Source organism: Camellia sinensis, chromosome 8 (assembly GCF_055761805.1).
Source record: "Camellia sinensis isolate YWXY chromosome 8, ASM5576180v1, whole genome shotgun sequence".
In the NCBI taxonomy this organism is placed as follows: Eukaryota; Viridiplantae; Streptophyta; class Magnoliopsida; order Ericales; family Theaceae; genus Camellia; species Camellia sinensis.
In genome coordinates this window covers 127,192,879-127,207,652 of record NC_138968.1, presented here as the reverse complement: position 1 = coordinate 127,207,652, position 14,774 = coordinate 127,192,879, and positions in this window count along the sequence as shown.

Genomic DNA, 14,774 nt, shown 5'->3' with positions numbered 1-14,774 from the left:
AATTTTAATATTAAAATATATCAAAAATACCAAATTATATTTATGATATTTCATATAGCTAATCCTCTCATTAAAATATATCATAAATAAATATAATTTTTCTTAATCCACTCATTAACAATCTCATTCATCTTATCTTTAAAAACGAACAGGTCTAGAAAAATAAATAATAATGTTTGGGAATTCAAGATTACTCAGGATGTGTTTGGTAATTATTGTATCGATTTGGATTAGGTGGAATCTTTTATTTTGAAGAAGGAGGTGTATTATTGTCGTATTAATTATTTATGTTTAAATTTCTTTTTTTTCCTTATTTAAAAAATTTATAAATTGATTAGTCAAAACTTTATCTTTGGCTTTGAAGCTAGAAACAAATATCTTTCAATCAAAAGCTACTTGAGGCATAGGCAGGATAGAAGAGGATTTTGTTTTGGCCTCAAAGCATGTCTTACTCAATTAGAATACACAATTATTCTGTGCAGAAATTATGTAATTGTGAGAGTAGCAGAGGTTTAGACACCATTTGAGATTTTTGAGGGCTTGCTTGATGTAGTAAGGTGTGGGGATGTTGTGTTGGATTGGTTATCTTGTTTTTAGTTTGTCTAGCTTTTTCATGTTGTTCTTCTTGTTTGGTTGGTCTTTCACCAATATGAGATAGAGCTATTATATGATTGGGTTTTCTATTTTGTGCCAATCTAGTTGGAATCTTTTAGTTTAGCTATATTTTTTGCTCTATTCTACGTTATTGATGTTGGAAAAAAATGATTATATATAGGCATATTTTTTAAGCCAATTTGGGTGGACCCCAAACGTCTTTTGGGATGGGTCCGAAGAGGTGAAGTGGTGAAGACGGAACGTCAAAACCATTTATGAGTGAATGGGAAGATGACGTCATTTTCGGGTTTAACATTAATTTTTTAGATAAAATTCTTTTGAATTTTTTCAATAAAAATTATTGTGGGAATTTAATTTAATTCTAAATTCAAATTTTGAGTTCCTAAGTGGTTTCTTAAAATGTGTAATTTTAGAATTTAATTTAATTCTAAATTTAAATTTTAGGTTCCTTAAATGTTTCCTAAAGTTTGTACCTCTTTATTTATTTATTTATTTAACTATTTCAATAATTTAATATATATATATATATATATATATTTGAAATAGTTTAAATAACAAATTACCTACAGGTTTGACTTGGTCAACTTCGGATCCTTTATGTTTGAAAATTTGTTCATTAACAGATTCAATTTTCAAATGCACTTGTTCATAGTTTTGGACAACTTCCACTAACGGTCAACTTTTTTGAATTTTTGTATTCATTGTGCAAACAGTCCATAACTGTTTGGTTACTTAAAAGGTTGCGCCTGTTCGGTTGTCTCATTTTTTGCCTATATATATAGATCTTATTCCAGCAGTCTTGGGACTTGAAAAAATTCAGAAAATTCAGTCTGATATTTGGTCCCTTTGCTGTCCATTTCTTTTAGTGCATTATTCCTCATATTTAGTTTTAGGAATAAATATTCAGAGAGTTAGAACACAGGTTTGGTTCGCCGAACAAATTGTTTGGAGTACTACTACAATTTGTGAAGATCATTGTATCCTGGGAGATAGACGCCACTCAACCGTAAGTACTGTAGCGGGGCGAATCTGTCTTAAGGACAGAGTGTCACACACTCGACTTGGTCTTAATTTTAATTCGGTTCGATAAATAAATCCGGTATGTTATTTATTTATTTTGTTTGAATTTATTTTCAAGTTATTTTATTTTACACAGAAGATTGTACAACAATCTTAAGACAGATTTGAATTATTCTGTTTACAGAATTTTTCATTTGTTTCCCTTTTTTCATTCTTCGTAAATAATTTCGGAAGAAAAATTATTTTCTGTGAGTTTACAAAATAATATTCTGGTTGGAAAAACAAATAGTGATTATATGCTATTTGACAGATAGTAGTAATATACTGTCTCTTTTCTTTGACAACAACTAGTAGTACGATACTGGTGTCATTAACAATTCAGAATATATTTTTGTGAAATTTTGTCAGAAAACTAATTTTGGTTTTTAGAAATTATTTTCTGAGTTTTCTTTAATTAAAATTCTGTTTCAGTATTTTAATTATTGAAGTGTTACAGAAATTTAAGTTTCTGTGTGGAATTAAATTGGTTAAATAAAATTTTATTTTATTTCCAAAGTAATTGAAAAATAAAAGTTATAATTTTTATTTCTTTTATTTTTACAGAATTTACTTTATGTGTGGAATTAATTTGTTTAAATAAATTTTATTTTATTTTCAAATTAATTGGAAAATAAAAGTTACATTCTTGTTTCTTTTATTTTTACAGAATTTAATTCTGTGAATTTGGTTTAATTTTCTGTGTAGTATAAATTCTAATTATAATTTTGTTTTATATATTAGAATTGATGGCTACTGAAACAAATGCCCAAACAAGTACTACTGTGGTGGCTGCAATGACGCCAAACCCCTCTCCTGTTGTAACAGTACTGGAAAATCACGGTGAAAAGCCAGAGAAGTTCTTAGGAACTGATTTTAAAAGATGGCAACAGAAAATGTTGTTCTATCTTACAACTCTGAACCTGGCTCGTTTTCTCCGTGAAGATGCTCCTATCCTGAAAAAGGATGAAACCGACCGGCAAGTGGTTGCTGCGGTTGATGCTTGGAAACATGCCGATTTCCTTTGCCGGAATTATGTCTTGAACGGACTTGACAACACATTATACAACGTCTACAGTCCAATCAAGACAGCAAAGGAACTTTAGGAATCGTTGGAGAAAAAGTACAAAACGAAAGATGCCGGCTCAAAGAAATTTGTGGTTGGCAGATTCTTGGATTTTGTAATGGTTGATTCAAAAACTGTGATCAGCCAAGCTCAAGATTTCCAACTCATTCTGCATGACATTCACGCAGAAGGTATGACTCTCAGTGAATCCTTCCAAGTTGCAGCTTTAATTGAAAAATTACCAAAAGGCTGGAAGGAATTCAAGAACTACCTCAAACACAAGCGCAAAGAAATTTCTATGGACGAGTTAATTGTGCATTTGAGGATTGAGGAGGACAACCGCAATTCTGAAAAGCGGGCTGGTAAGTTTCCTATGGAGTCTAAGGCAAATGTGGTGGAACATGCTTCAAAAACCAAGAAACGAAAGTCTTTTGGAGAAAGTTCATCACAAGGCTCTAAAGGGGGGGGAAAATAAAAAGTACAAGTTTAATGGCAAATGTTACATATGTGACAAAGAGAGACATTGGGCCAAAGATTGTCGTAGCAAAGGCAAAAACAAAAGAAGAACAAGCAAGAAGCCTGCTCAAGCCCACATGACTGAAGTGGACAATATTTCCAATGGTGTCGATGACATCAATCTTTCTGCAGTTGTTTCCGAGGCAAATCTTGTCGGAAATCCTAAAGAATGGTGGGTGGACACTGGTGCTACTCGCCATATCTGTGCCGACAAAAAGATGTTCACATCTTATTCTTCAGTGGATAATGGTGAACAACTCTTTATGGGCAACTCCTCAACTTCCAAAGTTGAAGGACAATGAAAGATTGTACTCAAGATGACATCAGGAAAGGAACTCACTCTCAACAATGTGCTGCATGTACCAGACATTCGCAAGAATTTAGTTTCCGGATCTTTTTTGAGTAAGAATGGGTTTAGGCTAGTTTTTGAAAGTAACAAGTTTGTACTTACCAAAAACGGGATGTATGTAGGAAAATGTTACATGTCTGATGGCCTTTTCAAGTTAAATGTAATGACCGTCGTACCCTCAGTTATTAATAATACTACATCTTCTTCTTACTTGCTTGAGTCTTTAAATTTATGACATGATAGACTAGGACATGTTAATTATGGATCTTTGCGTAGATTAATTAATATGGAATGTTTACCTAAATTTAACATTGATTCAAATCATAAATGTGAAATTTGCGTTGAGGCAAAATTATCTAAAACTCCTTTTCATTCAATTGAAAGAAGTACGGAATCACTTGAATTAATTCATAGTGACATTTGTGATTTTAAATCAATTCAAACTAGAGGTGGGAAAAAGTATTTTATCACTTTTATAGATGACTATACTAGATATAGTTATGTTTATTTAATTCGAACCAAGGATGAAGCTTTGGAAACTTTCATTCAATATAAGAATGAAGTAGAAAATCAACTTGGTAAGAAAATCAAGAAACTTAGAAGTGATAGAGGTGGTGAATATGAATCACCTTTTGGTGAATTTTGTAAAGAACATGGAATAATTCATCAAACCACCGCTCCTTACTCACCTCAGCAAAATGGAATTGCTGTAAGGAAAAATAGGACTTTAAAAGAAATGATGAATGCCATGTTAATTAGTTCTGGATTACCTCAGAACTTGTGGGGGGAAGCAATACTTTCTGCTAATTATATTTTAAATAAAGTACCCCGAAAGAAAATAAATCAAACACCTTATGAATTGTGGCATGGAAGAGTACCATCCTACAAATACTTAAAAGTGTGGGAGTGTTTGGCTAAAGTGGCTATTCCTAGTCCTAAAAAGACTAAGATAGGTCCTAAGACCATTGATTGCATTTTCATTGGTTATGCCAAGAATAGTAGTGCATATCGGTTTTTGATTCATAAATCAGAACATTCCGAAATGCATGTAAAACTATTATTGAATCTCGGAATGCATCTTTTCTTTAAACATGTATTTCCAAAGAAGACTGGACAAGAGACTAGTACTAATAAAAGATCTTTTGATGCTATTACTAGTCAGGATCAAGAACATGATCAAGAATAAGAGTTAGATCAAAATGAGGAAGAGGAACTTAGGCGTAGTAAACGTGCTAGAACCTCAAAATCTTTTGGTCCAGATTTTCTAACATATTTGTTAGAAAATGAGCCTTTAACTTTTAAAGAGGCTATGTCCAGTCCTGAAGCTCCTTTATGGAAAGAAGCTGTTAACGGTGAAGTTGAATCCATCTTGCAAAATCACACTTGGGAATTAGTGGACTTGCCACCAGGTTGTAAACCTCTTGGGTACAAGTGGATTTTTAAAAGAAAATTGAAAACGGATGGATCAATAGATAAATACAAGGCAAGACTTGTAGTCAAAGGTTTTAGACAGAAAGAAGGTCTAGATTACTTTGACACATACTCGCCGGTCACTAGAATAACATCCATTAGAATGCTAATTGCCATTGCATCTCTATACAATCTAGAAATTCGTCAAATGGATGTTAAAACCGCTTTCTTAAATGGTGAGTTAAATGAAAAAATTTACATGGAACAACCAGAAGGATTTTCTGTTCCAGGAAAAGAAAAGAAAGTGTGTAAATTGGTTAAATCATTATATGGTTTAAAACAAGCGCCAAAGCAATGGCATGAGAAATTTGACAAAGCAATGATGTCAAATGGATTCAAAATTAACGAGTGTGACAAATGTGTTTACATTAAAAACACAGACAAAGGTTATGTTATTGTATCTCTTTATGTAGATGATATGCTCATCATTGGTAGTAATAATGATATAATTAAAACTACTAAGAAAATGTTGAATAAACATTTTGACATGAAGGACATGGGCATTGCTGATGTAATTCTTGGTATGAAAATTACCAAAACATCAGAAGGATATGGTTTGTCACAATCTCAGTACATTGAGAAAATACTTGACAAATTCAGCAAAGATAATGATCATCTAGCTAGAACACCTGTAGATGTTAATTTGTATCTTTCTAAAAATGTACAGGAAAGTATTTCTCAATTAGAGTATGCCCAAATTATTGGAAGCTTAATGTACTAGATGAACTGCACTCGCCCAGATATAGCTTATGCAGTAAGTAAATTAAGTAGATATACGGGTAATCCGGGAGTAGAACACTGGAAAGCAATTATAAGGGTTCTAAGATATCTCCGATTTACTCGTCACATTGGGCTGAATTATACTAGATATCCAGCAGTACTTGAAGGATACTGTGATGCAAATTGGATATCGGATACAAGAGACTCGAAGTCCACCAGTGGGTATGTCTTTACTCTTGGTGGGGCGGCTGTATCTTGGAAATCTTCCAAACAGACTTGTATTGCTAGGTCTACTATGGAATCTGAATTCATAGCTTTAGACAAAGCTGGGGAAGAGGCAGAATGGCTTCGCCACTTCCTTGAAGATATTCCAATTTGGCCAAAACCGGTGCCTGCTATATGCATACATTGTGATAGTCAATCAGCAATTGGTAGAGCACAGAGTCATATGTATAACGGTAAGTCACGACACATTCGTCGTCGACATAACACCATAAGACAACTACTCTCTAATGGAATTATTTCCATAGAATATGTTAAGTCTAAAGACAACATAGCGGATCCACTAACCAAAGGGTTAGCAAGAGAGTTAGTTGAGAATTCATCGAGGGGAATGGGACTTAAGCCTATTAAATAAGAGTTACCACAACGGCAACCCAACCTAGTTGACTGGAGATCCCAAGATCTAGGTTCAAAGGGACAACCGAGTTGTGATTGACTCAGAAGGATCACTGTGGAGTCCAACTCCTACCCATTTCTATGATGAAATAAGTGATGTCTGCTGCGATTTAGGTTAAGTAATACTGTTAATGATTCTTATATCTAGGTAAACCTAGTGGAGTATGGCAGGATACTCTTCATAAGCATCACCTATGTGAGTGCGAACTGGGCCGGTTCTATGAGATTTGTGAAGGGCTACAATTCTCTAAAGCACTCATGAAGACCAGGCTGTTCAGGGCCAAAATGAACACAATAGTGAGAACTAAACTGTGTCTGGAGATATACTGTGTGAGTTCTATTGTCTTGGTTTACACAAACGGCTGAACAGTTCAAGACATCATGTTCACTGGTTAGCTAGTAAATCCGATAGTGTTTCACAAGGGAAGGTTCAAAGCCAAAAGTTACCTATCCTTTGCAGAATATTTTCAATTTCTGTACTCTCTGATTAGATCATGTTGTTGCATTTTCTCTCCGTCAACTTCCATTCATGTGGGGGATTGTTGGAAAAAAATGGTTTTATATAGGCATATTTTTTAACCCAATTTGGGTGGACCCCAAACGTCTTTTGGGGTGGGTCCGAAGAGGTGAAGTGGTGAAGACGGAACGTCAAAACCATTTATGAGTGAATGGGAAGATGACGTCGTTTTCGGGTTTAACATTAATTTTTTAGATAAAATTCTTTTGAATTTTTTCAATAAAAATTATTGTGGGAATTTAATTTAATTTTAAATTCAAATTTTGAGTTCCTAAGTGGTTTCTTAAAATGTGTAATTTTAGAATTTAATTTAATTCTAAATTTAAATTTTAGGTTCCTTAAATGTTTCCTAAAGTTTGTACCTCTTTATTTATTTATTTATTTAACTATTTCAATAATTTAATATATATATATATATATATATTTGAAATAGTTTAAATAACAAATTACCTACAGGTTTGACTTGGTCAACTTCGGATCCTTTATGTTTGAAAATTTGTTCATTAACAAATTCAATTTTCAAATGCACCTGTTCATAGGTTTTGGACAACTTCCACTAACGGTCAACTTTTTTGAATTTTTGTATTCATTGTGCAAACAGTCCATAACTGTTTGGTTACTAAAAAGGTTGCGCCTGTTCGGTTGTCTCATTTTTTGCCTATATATATAGATCTTATTCCAGCAGTCTTGGGACTTGAAAAAATTCAGAAAATTCAGTCTGATATTTGGTCCCTTTGCTGTCCATTTCTTTTAGTGCATTATTCCTCATATTTAGTTTTAGGAATAAATATTCAGAGAGTTAGAACATAAGTTTGGTTCACCGAACAAATTGTTTGGAGTACTACTACAATTTGTGAAGATCATTGTATCCTAGGAGATAGACGCCACTCAACCGTATGTACTGTAGCGGGGCGAATCTGTCTTAAGGACAGAGTGTCACACACTCGACTTGGTCTTAATTTTAATTCGGTTCGATAAATAAATCCGGTATGTTATTTATTTATTTTGTTTGAATTTATTTTCAAATTATTTTATTTTACACAGAAGATTTGACAACAATTGATGTATGCTATTTACTTTGTACTATACTTATCATCAATACAATTTTCTCCTTTTGCTAACAAAAATAAAAAAGGTCTACTAATAGAAACCATTAGCTAAAATTGATGTGAATATAATGAAATTCTTAGAGTACTTACATTTTCTTTGGATTGAGGGGAGGGAAAGCAAAAGAAATAAATAGTTATGAGAGAACGGGATAGAAAGGAAGGGGAGGTATTCCTCATGGTGTTTGCTTAGCTAAGAGGAAAGGGAGAGTAATGTTCACCACTTCTTGTTTGGTTTAATACAAATTAAGAAAGGAAAGGGAAATGAATAGTGTATTTTTACTATTATTACCTTTTTCAGATTATAACAATTTGAACCTATTTAATAATAATAACAATAAAGTGGCAACTTCAATAATTCACCTCACAAAATCAAATCAAATCAAGTCAAGTCTTAAGTCTCATCAAATACGGTGGGTTACATGAATCATTGTTCACACGTCTCTATCAAAGGTCATTTTGTTAGTCAAATTAAGTAAATTCATATCTCTAATTACTACGCTAGCTGAAGGGGTAATTTTTGATAAAAATTGGGCCGAGCTATGTGGTGGGCTTCGTGGCCCAAAGCGCCAGGGACTTGGTAAAAAGGCCGCAAGGTTATTCCGGCCCAGGAGAGATAAAAGATACTCCGGCCCAAGCTGTTAAAGTTACTCCGGTTCAAGAACGATAGATTTATTCTGAGATGTTGACTTACTACGGTCAAAAGAGATGAAGTTACTTCGGCTAAGGAATCGTAAAGCTGCTTCGGTTTGGACAACTTGAGTTAGTACGGTCCCAAGAAAGGTAGTCCGGTCATGATGAATTCAGGGTAGGTCGGTCGGAATGTAGCTACTCAGTAGATCGGTCCAAGCATACCACGGTTCGTGTATGAGAGAACCGAGATATGGTGTAGCATGACGAAAAACCAAACTACTGTTAGTACGGCCCACTTTGTGGCTTGGCATAGCTAATGTTACTTCGGTCAAATAGTAATTCGGCCATGGAGAAAACCATCCCACTTGGTTTAAGCAGTGGGGGAGGGTGTAAAAGGATAAGCATTATCCTTAGGAGAATGAATCCTAGGAGGACTCTGCATGGAGAAATACAAGTCCTACCAGGATTGTGCCACGGGAAACTTATAAAAGCCCATAAACATCACCTTGGAGGAGGTAATTGAACACAATTCTTTCTGAGAGCATAAAACTTTGTCTATTTGTCAAGCTTACTGACTTAGGCATCGGAGAGGTTTCCGGCACACACCCGCCGGCTAGCTCACGTTTGTGTTTTCAGGTGATAAAGCGACGTCGTACGGAGGAGCGTGGACTTGGTCAACAGGATTATACGAGGAGAATTATTTCCTCCCCGTACAATTGGCGCCGTCTGTGGGAAGAACAGACAAGAACAAAAACGTCTTGACTAAGCTCCACCTTTTCTCAATCAATGGCACACATTGAAGAACTACCGCAGTCCGCCGTCGACGGGCTAACCCCAGACGGGGGCGTAAGGCGAGAAGGATTACCCTCTGTCCCTCCTATGGCAGATCTGGAGCCCCAACAACATAACTCCAGGAGGAGTGGCAGGGGAAGGCGGAATAGCAGCCCTCGTCACTCTCAAAGTCCTGACAGGCAAATGAGGAGGATTGATCCTCAAGCCCTGGAAGATCGCGTGAAGGAACAAGATGAACTAATTCGAAAGATGGCGGCGGACATGGAGGCTTTGAAACGCCAGATGAAGACTAAAGATGTGGCGACAGGAGAGGGGCGCAAGCACAAGACACCCCCTCGCCACTCAGAGAATCATAGTAGGAATACTACACCCTCCCAAGGAAGGAGTAGAAGCCTCAGGACAGGCGACACTCATTCCTTATCTTCCAGAACTCGTCACTCCAGGTCTGAGAGGACGAGATCCGAAAGATCATACACTGAAGGAAGCACGTATTGGCCTTCACATTCACACCAAACCAGATCTAGACAAACAGAGCTGCCCAGGTCATCCGACTTACGAACCGTGCTCGAAGAAAAAGCACGATGCAAGGAGGATGCCAGGGCAAGGGATCCACACCGAGTTTCGGCCTTACAACGGTTGGCTCCTCGGACGCATGGAAGCGTCGAGGTTGGAATGCCAATACCGCGACCGGCCTATGAACCAACGGACAAGGCATTGGCAAGACTACAGACTTCGCCGTTTGTCCCAGCGATCGAAAACGCACCCCTACCATCAGGCTTCCTTCAGCCGAAATTCAATACATATGAAGGGAAGACGGACCCGTATTCACACCTGAGCCACTTTCGCCAAGTCATGGCTGTGTACAGACGAAACGAGGCCTTAATGTGTATACTCTTCCCATCGAGCCTTGGCGACTTGGGCTTGACTTGGTTCGAGAAACTCCCAGAAGGCAGCATAGCCTCCTGGGCCCAACTGGCGGAAGCGTTCGTAACGAGGTTTCGGACAAATACTAAAACACCGGTGGAGATAGACCAGTTACTCTCCATCGACATGGGTGAAAAAGAGACCCTCAGATCTTACAACAGTCGCTACTGGGAGACATTCAACCAGATTGGAGACTGCCCCACCAATCTAGCCATTGCGCAATATAAAAGAGGCCTACCAGTAGGGAACAGACTAAGGGATTCGATTACCATGACGCCACCCCTCACCATGGAGGCCCTGATGGAGAGAGTGCATCAGCACATCAGGGTAGAAGAGGATGGCGCACGTGCAACAGCGAAATCTAGTGCAACCGTAGTACCAGAAAAGAAGACCTCAGCAAAGGTCAATACAGTAGATCGGCAGAATAAAAACGGGCGTGGCAGACGAGATAACAGAGAAGACCCAGACAAAAGATGGTTGAGAATCCGCACTGCCATAACAACGGTATTCAAAAAACCAATATATTGGATTATGAGCGAAATAAAAGACGAACCATTTGTCAAGTGGCCAGCCAAGCTAGGGGAAGCTCAGAAGAATTACGACGACAGATCACGGTGCACCTTCCACAAAGAAAAGGGGCACCGAACTGAGAATTGCACACCACTGAGACAGCACTTGGAAGAGTTGGTGGCAGCAGGCCACTTGGACAAATACATTGAAGGAGGAGCGCAACCGGCCCCCCAAGATCATAATGACCATCCTAATAGAATGCCAATTGATGCACCGCCTCAAGGCATTATCAATGTAATTCATGGAGTTTTTGAACCTGAGCGCGTATGCGAGCTCAAAGGTTCAATCAAGAAAGCTGAGCACTTTCGGGAAATATTAAGTGCCCAACCTACCATCAAGAAGGGGAGGACAGAGGCAACAAACGTCATGTCCTTTTCGGATAAGGACTTAGAACGAATTTACTGCCCCCATAATGATGCCCTGGTTGTCACTCTCCGAGTCAAGGATTTTGACGTCAAGCGGATTCTGATTGACCAGGGTAGTTCATGTGAGATAATGTATTACGACACATTCAAACAACTAAAGCTGCAAGACAAAGACTTGACGCCTGCAGTTTCTCCCCTGATTGGATTCAACTCCATGCCAGAGTGGCCTGTCGGCAAAATAATCCTTCCGGTCAGAGCAGGAAGTGTAACAAAGCAAGTGGAGTTCTGGGTATTGAAGGTCCCCTCCACATACAACATCATCTTGGGCAGAACATGGCTGCATGCCATGCGTTCGGTAGCGTCATCATACCATCAGGTAATGTGGTTCCCCAATGACACCGGTATAATTGAAGAAGTCTATGGCGATCAGATCATGTCAAAACAATGCTTCGCCACAGCAAATGGAAGCCGAGCTGCCAAAGGATACGTTCATTCGGTGGAAGAACCAGAGAGTAATGAACTATTCGCGGACGTCGGCAAAGAGGCTGATCAGAAAGCGGTGGAGGACTTGGTGGAGGTAAAAATAGATGAAAAGAACCCGGATAAGTTCTTCTTGCTTGGCTCATCGTTGTCCAGCACTGAGAGATTAGAGGTCTTGGAATTCTTGACCTCTAATATCGAAGTGTTTGCCTGGACACCTTACGACATGCCAGGCATTGATCCAAACTTCATCAGTCACCAACTCAATGTCCACCCATCCGCCAGACCTGTCATTCAACGCATACGCAGATCGGCACTCCACCACGCCGAAATAGTGGCAGAAGAGGTAGGCAACCTGCTGGAGGCAGGAGCGATAAGGGAAGTGCACTACCCAAGATGGATCTCCAACACCGTCGTAGTGCCAAAAAAGAATGGTAAATGGCGTGTCTGCGTCGACTACAAAACAGTCAACAAGGCATGCCCAAAAGATAGCTTTCCTCTACCAAGGATAGATCAACTGGTGGACTTAACGGCAGGGCATAACCGACTTAGCTTTCTGGATACATACAGAGGCTACCACCAGATCGCCATGCACGAACCAGACCAGGAGGTCACATCCTTCACAACACCAAGGGGGTTATATTGCTACAAGGTCATGCCCTTTGGCCTAAAGAACGCAGGGGCGACATTCCAAAGGATGGTCACCAAGATGTTTGAACCATTGTTAGGCAGAACAATGGAGGCTTACATCGACGACATGGTGGTCAAAAGCAAGGATGAGAAAGACCATCTTAAAGACCTAGACGAGATGTTCCAGATCCTGAAGAAACACAAGTTGCGCCTCAATGCGTCCAAATGCGCATTCGGAGTTGGATCTGGCAAATTCTTAGGCTTCCTGGTGACCAACCGAGGTATAGAAGCAGACCCCTCTCAGATCAAAGCAATCCAGGAGTTGGAGAGACCAAACTCAGTCAAAGAAGTGCAGCATCTCACTGGTATGGCGGCTGCACTCAACCGGTTCATAAGCAGGTCATCGGATAGACTACGACCGTTCTTCCAAGCTTTAAAGGCCAAGTTTGAGTGGGATGAAGAATGCGACCGAGCTCTGGAAAGCTTGAAGGAGTACATGTCTTCCCCACCACTACTCGTTACTCCAGTACCTGGTGAAGAACTCTTTTTGTACCTGGCAGTTTCTCAGCACGCAGTTAGCGCAGTGTTGGTTCGTGCAGAAGGAATACAACACTTGCCCATCTTTTATGTCAGTAAGACATTGTTGGGAGCCGAAACAAGGTACTTGCCCTTGGAGAAACTAGCACTAGCATTAATGATGGCATCCAGAAAATTGGCACACTACTTTCACGCCCACACCATAGTCGTCCTCACGGCCTTTCCACTAAAAGCTCTATTTGAAAGAGCGAACTTTAGTGGGCGAATCTTAAAGTGGGCAGTGGAGTTGGGACAATTCGACATTAAGTTCCAACCCAAAACCGCAATAAAAGCCCAATCTCTGGCAGACTTCGTCGCAGAGTTTACTCCTGGAAGTCATCATATCTGCCCAGTCGACCTAACTGACACAACCGAACTAGGGACGGAAGTTGACGCCGGAATAGCGCAACCCCTAGTAGAAGGTAGTCAGTCAAGCACCAAGGCAGACCATACTAAGGACAACAAGGAAGAGATAAACAAAGGCTCACCAGCAGTTCAAACAGAGAACAAAGGACAGACAACCAACATGGACCTTGAAGAAAACACCATTCTTGACCTCACGACATCATCTGATCCTTCCACTTGCTGGAAACTATTCGTTGGAGAGATGTGGAAGCTCTTTGTGGATGGAGCATCCAACCGACATGGTGCAGGGCTTGGCATAGTCCTCATCTCTCCAGACGACCTGGTTATAGAGCAAGCAATCAACCTTGGCTTCCCAGCATCCAACAATGAAGCGGAGTATGAGGCGCTTCTCGCAGGACTCAAGTCAGCACACTTCATGAAAGCAACCGAACTAATGGTATACAGTGACTCTCTGCTGGTGGTAAACCAAATTTCTGGCGAATACGAAGCAAAGGACGACAGAATGGCCAAGTACCAAGAGTTAGTCAGAACAGAGATCAAGAAGTTTGATGTGGTAAGGATAGAACAAATTGGCAGGGAGGAAAACAGCCGAGCGGACGAGCTAGCAGGCCTTGCCTCAATGGCAGATACATCAATCCCTCATCCATTACTCATCGACTTCTTACCAAGACCAAGCATAGAAGACCCCGAAGCAGAAGAAGTATGTTGCACAGAATTAGGCCCTTCTTGGATGGATTCCATCATCCTATTCCTAAAAGACGGCATCCTACCAGAAGAGAAAAAAGAAGCCAACAGAATAAGGGCAAAGTCACAGCGATTTTGGCTATCTCCATCTTTGGCATTATACAAGAAGTCGTTCTCTGGGCCTTACCTCAAGTGCGTTCATCCCAGCAAAGTAGAAGCATTCCTGTTCGAAATACACGAAGGGGTATGTGGAAGTCATCAAGGGGGAAGGTCGCTCGCTTACAGGGCTATTTCGCAAGGATATTGGTGGCCATATATGCAAGCAGACTCAGAGAAATATGTGAAGAAGTGTGAAAAATGCCAGAAATTCGCACACCAAATACATCAACCAGCAAGAGAACTCCTACCCTTAACTAGCCCATGGCCTTTCGCAATGTGGGGCTTAGACATAGTAGGACCACTTCTAACAGCACCTGGCGGCAGAAAATTCTTTCTCGCAGCAACAGACTACTTCACAAAGTGGGTGGAAGCAGAAGCATTGGCGTCAATCAAAGAAAAAGACGTGAAGAAGTTTGTTTGGCAGAATATCATCACTCGGTTCGGTATACCAAAAGCACTGATCTCAGACAATGGAACTCAGTTTGACGGCAGAATCTTTAGA